The sequence below is a fragment of the Pleurodeles waltl genome, chromosome 3_2 (genome assembly GCF_031143425.1).
Source record: "Pleurodeles waltl isolate 20211129_DDA chromosome 3_2, aPleWal1.hap1.20221129, whole genome shotgun sequence".
NCBI classification, from domain to species: domain Eukaryota; kingdom Metazoa; phylum Chordata; class Amphibia; order Caudata; family Salamandridae; genus Pleurodeles; species Pleurodeles waltl.
In genome coordinates, this window is record NC_090441.1 from 47963231 (window position 1) to 47969230 (window position 6000).

Here is a 6000-nt window from a genome sequence, read left to right on the forward strand (position 1 = left end):
TAGGGGGCATCTTGGCTCTAGTTGACTTTGTGCAGGTTTTTTCAAAGTTTGCGGTCAGGATGTTGGCATCAGAATTTTGTTGGGTGGCGTTAATCAATCTCTGGAGCCCTATTTTGGTGTGACTGATCCGCACAAGGTCGTCTGCATACATAAGGCACAGCAGTTTGAGGTCACAAATTTGTGGGGCATGTGGGTTTGTAAGAGCAAGAGACCCCACTAGGTCTGCTAAGTATAAGTTAAAAGGTGTGGGGGCCAGGACGCAGCCCTGTTTTAATCCTTTGGTGGTTGTTATCCTCCTCGAGAGGTGAGTGCCTGTTCCCAGTTTAATCTGGACCCATGTGTCCGTGTGAAGGGTATTACCAGATCCAAAAGTGGTTGGGGAAGACCCCAGTTTGAGAACTTCTTCTAAAGCAGTTTCCTCTCCACGTGGTCAAAGGTGGTCTTAAAATTGACAAAACATAGGTGGAGCTGCAGTTTCTGTGTCTTAGCTTTGTCGATAAGGAGTGGAATGGCCATAATATTTGTTATGGCACCGGTTAGTTTAGAGAATCCTGTTTGGGTCTTGGGAATTATTCCCTTTTCCGCAATCAATGCAGACAGGTGTTGCAGCAGCAGTCCTGCAAAATACTTTGCTTCATTGTCTATTAGGGCAATAAAGCTATAGTTATTTGGGAGCGACCTGTCCCCTTTTTTGAAAATGGGTGAGATTATGGACCCTTTCCAGGACTGTGGGATAGTGCCTGTAAGGCCAATTTCCAGGTAGAGAGGTTCTAGAATCGATCCCCAAAAAGACCTATTGTGCTTAAAAACTGCAGGGGGAAAGCCATTTAGGCTTGGGGCTCCTTCTCTCCTGCCCTTGGCTATCAGATCCTTTACCATGACAGATTCAGTAACAGAGGCTCATGTGAGCGCTTGTGTAGAAGGGCAGTTCCTACACTTGATGGATTTCGTGTAAGCCTATTGAGTGGTGCCTGGGTTGAGTGCTGACAGTTTAAATGGTCTCCAAGATATTGCACCCAGACATCTTCTGGTATGTATGATGTGATTCCACCATGTGAGGGGTGCATAAGATTGCATATTGTGTGCCACAAGTGCGCACTGTTACTACTCTTTGCATCCGAGTATAGCTTGGTCCATAGGTATTCAGTGCGAGACCTATTGATTGAACACTTCAGCTTGGTTAGTGTCTGTTTCTGGTGCCTTAGGGTTTCTAGCAGGTCTAGATTCCCGGGCCAGCTTTGGAGATGCCTTATGGTGGAATTTTCCTTTTTTCTTCTTGTTTAACTCTGTGGTCCTGCGACAAGTGTGTTGTTGCTGAAGAGGCTGTAGGTCAACGGGCGGTGATAGATTCCGCAAAATTATTCAGTAGCCTAGTGGTTAGTAGTTCCCACTTCACCACCTCAGTGCTGCCGGTCGCTTCTAATTCGAATGCCAGGTCCATTGCTACGTTGGATATAAGCTCTATGTTTGTTTGTGCACCTTTAAACTGTTTGTGATTTATGGTGCAAGAAATAATAAGTGGGATTCTTGTTCTGTCCATTTTGGAGATCATCAGAGTGAGGGCTAGCTCCTTTGGGCAATGGTCATTTTTGCTCCTGTTCCCTAGGTGGTAGGTGGCTACTTGTGCAAACAGTGGCAAAGTGACTAAGGTGTAGTCCATTGTTGTAGAAGCTTTTGTTGACAAATATGTCGCAGCTGGAGCTGAGACTTCCCAGAATCTTCCATTCAAGGCTCTTAACTCTAGTTGTTCCAGGCCTTTGAGTTGGTCCTGCTTGTTGTTGTGGGTCACCTGTATTTGTTGGCCCCCTGAGTTGGAAGACCCCAAACGCTGGTAAGAGCAACTGCAGCTCTGTGTATGGAAGCTCCAAGTAGGTGAAAAGTTGAAGTCGTCTGAGACAATGATATCGTCAGATTCAGCTATTTCTCCATTGCTTACATAGTTCTTGAGCTGCTCCACCAGCTTGGTAGCATCTTTGGGTTTGAGCTTAGGATGAAGGTAAGTATTTACAATGACTATCTCTGCTGTAGACACATCCTCAGGGGTAGTGATTATCACAGTGTTAATGAATGAGAAGGTGGAGTCAAGAAAGGTGGCTCTGACTGACAGTGCTAAAGAGACGTAGGTGGCAAGGCCGCCCTGCGGGTGACCATACCTTGCCTTCCTGGTGTGAAGAAGCACATGTAGCCCTTCCGATGAAAATGTACTTCTAGCCATGTTTCCTGCATCAGTATAATGTCAAAGGTGCTAATTTACTGGATGAAATCCTGATCCGAGGTTTTGGCGAGGAGGCCATTCACGCTCCAAGAGCAGAGGCGAAGAGCATCCTTTGTTGGTGCGGCACCCCTCCTTGTATCTAGTGTTTGTCACCGAGTCCCATTGCATTTGTTGATTGTTCTTGAGATCCACTGTAATTCGTTGTTAGGATGGAGAAAGTCTGTACAACTTCGGCTGTCGCCGGGAATGGTGATTGTCGGAGATCTTGAAGACATTGGTAAGCAACCCCAGGCACTCTCGCGTATGAAATGAGTTTCTTTGATCAGGGGCTCTGGTTTGGTGATGGGGCTAGTCGTTAATAGAGGGAGCAGGTATCCAACCTCTCAGCATTTGGTGAAACTGATACCCCAGCATTCGAAGGTTGCTCTTTCCGCAAATATTTTTTGGGCTGTTGGATCTGACTTCCATGTGGCCTTGGTTACTTCATGTGCTGATGATGTGTTTAGGCGAACAAACTCTACTGCCAGGAGGTCTGTTCTACACAGGCCACTTGTAGATGGAATATGTGATAGAAGCCGGAGAATGTTGCCCCTATTCAAGATGTCTCCCATACCCTTGGATTTGTAGTGTTGGTGGAAAATTAGTATGCTGGTGTCTAGAAGCTCAGATCTAGTTTCCGTTTTTTGTGGACATTGGTTTGGCACTCCACCCCATTCTTGGCCCCAGTGGTTGTTGTGCGTATCGATGTCCCTTGCTTGTGCGTCTTGTGTAGAACTGGTTGGCGTACAGGTCGCTCTCAGGTGTTTGCAATGGTCGGATTGTGATAATCCTTCAGGGTACGGCTGAGTGGTCTGATGAGGTCGACTTTGTGGACAGATTGTGGTTCCCATATGTTGGAATCACTAGAGTTTGCGCAATCTGAGGACATTTAAATACAGCGTTGTTGCCCACCCATTCCTCTGACCGAGAGGCTGGTAGCAGTGTTATGGTTGTTGCAGTAGCCGTACTGATGCTAAGTGGGGGCCGCCTCCTCTCCCGCCATGCTTTCGGTGGGTGCTTGGTCTAACCTAATGGGCCAATTAGCACAGACCTCCAATGCTGTTGTAGCAAGAAGAACGGGAGCAGGATCAGTTGTAATCGTGCTCTCCTAATGGATGACTGTGTTTGAGCGTTGTTGCTCTAAGTTCACCTTTGACCCTGGGGATGAAGGCGTTGTAACTTCATTACAAATCCCGGTTGTTGAGGTTCCAAATTTATGGCCAATCACCGGGCTGAAAGCAAAGGCATTGGCCTTGCCATTTCCTGAGAGTTCCTTCTTGCGACCCTTTCTCCTTTGGGCCCATCTTTGCTTGGCGTTAGCTTTCCCATTGGAGTTACCATCCACGGGGCTGCCAGGTTGTTGCTTGTTCCCTGGAGGTTGGGTGATAGCTGCTGTCAGGGCCAAGGTGGTTGGAGCTGCTGCTATAAGTGGCGTTGGATCAGACCCTTTTTCCAGTCCTGGCCCCTTGCCCCTGGGCCGTGTGCTACACTCTTGGCTGGTTTATGGATGAATTTCCAGCGGGTCTTGGGCTGGGATGCACACAGGTTGCTAAGCACGGAGGATAGTGTGGATAGTTTATCTATAATTGGGCCACATGAATAGTTGGCCATTGCGCTCGCAGGGTATGATTGCGACTGCATGAGGAGAGATTTCAGGTCACCTAGTTTCCCATCAATTCCTGCTACAAACACGGCCAGTGTGATAAGGAAGGTTAGTTTGACATCTATTTTGTCTTACTGATAATGAAGAGCTTCAACTAGGAGCTGCATGGTTTTAAGTAAGGTAGCCCATGCCCTATCCATGTGGGGGTAACTGGAGTTTGTGCTGGGGTCCAGGCAAGTTGGTGTTGCAGCCCATGTATCTGGGGTTGCGTCAATCCTTGCACAGTTCTTGTGAGATGATAAACTGGGATCAGGGTCTAAGGTGGCCCTGAGGGCTGGAGGAGAGTCTTCGTAGTATGCAGTCACTATGTCCTCCCATTCTTGCATGTCTAGATAGGCCAATGTTTCTTCATCCTCTGCTGTAGGGGCACCCCCTATTTTTGGGCTCACTGGAAGGGGTGGCGAACGGATGGCCTGGTTTACGGCGATCGTTTAAGTTCCTTGAGAAGGAGGGTCGGTAGATGGAGTCAAGACCTGGATGTCTGTAGGCAGCTGGCTCTGCGCTTTGGAGGGCGTGATCAGTGACACTTCCATACCAAAAGGGACTAAGACACTTTGGCAAATCACACTCTGTTGGGTGGGGACCATCCTCTGGTCCACAGGGGCCTGCCGTGGTTCTGCATGGACCTCCGATCTGATAGATTACATGTGTTGTCCCCAAGATGATGGGGCTATGCTTATATTTACAGTTCAGCTTAGACCTGGGTTTGTAGTATTTTTCTTTTTAGGGGAATCATGCCAAGATGAGCTGCTTTCAGTTTGGTTAGTGGAGATTGACGGTTGTAGTGGTGGCTGTAGACCCTGTATGCTTCTGTTGCTTGAGAAAAAGGCAGATCCGTTGTTTGTTAAAAAGGAAAACTTAGTGTAGATTTTTGGTTGAAAGTCAGTAGTGCAGCGTTTTTTTGCTTGTTCTGAATTGTATCTAGCACTGAGACCTGCTGCTTCCTTGTCCACCTCGGTCTCAGTCTAAATGAGTGGCGGCGCTTGCTGAGGGGTAAGGTAATTTTCCGGTACCTGAGGTCTCCTCTTTCTCTTCCCTCCTGCTGATTTTTTGGGAGGAGATTTTCTTGTTTTTCCTGACTGCATGGTCACCTTTTCTTCTTTGCCTCCTAGTAGCTCTTGTAGATCATGTTGTCGGACTTGTGGAATTGATGACCCAGCTGGTGGACCTGCCCCGCTTAGTTCCGCAGTTGCATGATGATGGAGATGGAGAGCGCTGTAGATGTCACCTTACTGAGGAGGAGGGAAAACTGAAGGGAGGCAAGTGAGGCTCACCAGGCCCCCACAAGCTGTACCCACCCTAGCTGGGCCACTTCTGCGATGGTCTGGGGCACATCCTTCCCAGTGACTGCCTACAGTCACCTACACTGGTGTAGGGGGGAGGAGGGAGATAAGGAGCCGGGCCAAACATAGCGGCAGCTGAGCAGCAGCAGAGGAGAGAAGCAGAGGAGAGTGGCTGGGCGGGGCAGGCGGCAGTGAGGCAAGGTGCCAGCGGCGACCGGAGATGCGGAGGAAAGCTGCATTGACTGGCTGGCATTTGCACAGGGTGGTACCTGGCCTCTGCTGAACTCCCTCACAGCTTCCTCGCAGCCTCCTCACAGCCGCAGCTGCAGCTGCAGCCGCCCCTCGGCTCTGACTCGTTGCCTCCTGGCTCCAAGCTCCGCACTCCTGCGAAACAGCAGTCCGCGGCTTCCGGCGCTTCACAGCTTCTTCCGGGTCACTACCACAATTCTCTGGGATGCTGTAACAAGATGTGTAAAGCATGATCACCTCCCAGGGTGTGTTGCAATATATTTACTGATCTATGGGAAGATGTTGCTTTATATACTGTGTGACCCCTACTGAATGAGAACTCCATGTCTTACATTCGTGTCATTAATATGTTTTATAGGTTGCTAGAAGCCTTGTGTTAGAAACATTAGCACAGGTACTGTTAGGAAAATTATTATGGCAATTTGTTGAAGACCACCAACCACAATTTTTATTTCAAATGAAAAGCAAGAAGTTTTAAAAGTATGGGTTGTGGTACACAAATAATGTGTAATATCAACCCAAAATGAATAAGATGGTTGAGATAGTTATTA

The 6000-nt window shown here is 48.2% G+C and overlaps 1 long non-coding RNA gene across 1 annotated transcript in view; it reads right to left on the reverse strand.

Moving 5' to 3' along the window:
• Positions 1-5605, reverse strand: part of LOC138286453 (uncharacterized) — a 246895-nt gene extending 241290 nt beyond the window's left edge. The window contains exon 1 of the long non-coding RNA XR_011201993.1: positions 5470-5605. This is a non-coding gene — a long non-coding RNA (uncharacterized lncRNA). The remainder of the gene's footprint in view (positions 1-5469) is intronic.
• Positions 5606-6000: the final 395 nt, after the last annotated feature.